This window comes from Carlito syrichta, unplaced genomic scaffold (assembly GCF_000164805.1).
Source record: "Carlito syrichta isolate Samal-C Ts95f unplaced genomic scaffold, Tarsius_syrichta-2.0.1 Scaffold163993, whole genome shotgun sequence".
Lineage (NCBI taxonomy): Eukaryota > Metazoa > Chordata > Mammalia > Primates > Tarsiidae > Carlito > Carlito syrichta.
The window spans coordinates 16335-17701 of record NW_007108089.1 but is presented as its reverse complement, the minus strand read 5'-3'; the positions used below and the strand labels follow the sequence as shown (position 1 = coordinate 17701).

The window sequence follows — 1367 nt, the reverse complement described above, 5'->3', positions numbered from 1 at the left end:
CCACTGCACTCCAGCCTGGGTGACAGAGTGAGACTCTGACTCAAAAAAAAAAAAAAGGGTCACAAAAATTCAGAGTGAAAAAGAATGTTGAAATAAGCCCAAATATATCAATTAATACACCATTATATCACAAATGTATCTATAATTACAATATGTATATAAAAGGACTAAACGCTCCTATGAAAAGACTAGAAAATAAGATATTTGGTGCAAAACAAAATCCAGCTATATCCACCCCCTCCCCAGCTTCCACATGCATGTTTGGTATGTTTATTGACATGTATAGGCATTGGTATGCTTTCTTAAATCTTTGTATTATAAAGAAGGTAGCACATTGGGCATACTGCTCAGTATCTTGCTTTTTCCCTTAATAATACTTGGAGAGAAACTGTCTTGCTCTTTTTACCACCCAGACAGCTAATACAGGAGAAGCACTGATGAGGCAAGCTAACCATTAACTTCCCAGGCTTTCTAGAATCTTGTACCTTTGCATCAGTTTAGGTTAACAGAAAGAAAGGCACCCCAACGATATAAGCTAAGCTTTCTGTTAAATTATTGCAGTGGGTTGGCAATATTGGAAATGGTCATGTGACACACATTTCTACATTATATGTAGAAATGCTATTGAAGTTTTTTGTTACATTACCTAAAGCTTCTGAACTTCTCCCAGAACTTGAAGCCAAGATGCAGCTATTTTTCTTGAAATAATATAGGCAACAAAACCAAAAAGCTCATTGTATACCTCTTTTGGCCTGGATTGCTGGAAGACTTAGAAGTAAATTGAATGCTCAAGAACAGAATTCCTCTTACTCAGGCTCTGAAGAATTAGCCTCCTTTTCCCTTCAAGTTTTCTAATTCTTCTAACTAAAAAAAAAAAAAAATCATCTTGTTTTATATGTAGCTTTACTGCAAGCTGCCTCACTTTCTTTTTGGAAGTAGTTTATAAATTATAAGTATTAAAATTTAAAAATTTTTCAAATATTATAATACTGAATTCAAATGTATTTCATCTTTAAAGAAAAAATACACCAACAATCCACAACCATGAAATTAAATTTAAAAGAGACTCTCTCTCCTCCCTCTCCAAAATAAGTGATGGTTTGAAAGTATTTGTGCTGTAGCTGTTAATATTGTTCAGTAGGGAAGAGTGAGACTTTTCACTGGCTTGTGAGTCATGCCTGGCCATGAAAAGTCTACAAATCACTAATATTGAATTTGTAAAGAATTATTAGCCCCATCTTGATTTGAAAAATAATAATTACAAGACTATTTACATATGTACACATTTTTCATCCAAAAACAGAATGTTAAAATTTTGTAAATAATGCGGAAATAGATTTTCAGTTTTTTTTTTTTTTTTTGAGTTG

General features: G+C 32.8%; 1 protein-coding gene across 1 annotated transcript in view; it reads right to left on the bottom strand.

Annotated features, from left to right (window-relative positions):
- Positions 1-1367, bottom strand: part of SCARB2 (scavenger receptor class B member 2) — a gene marked incomplete at its 5' end in the record, with an annotated part of 33241 nt that overhangs the window by 20177 nt on the left and 11697 nt on the right. The window lies entirely within an intron of this gene.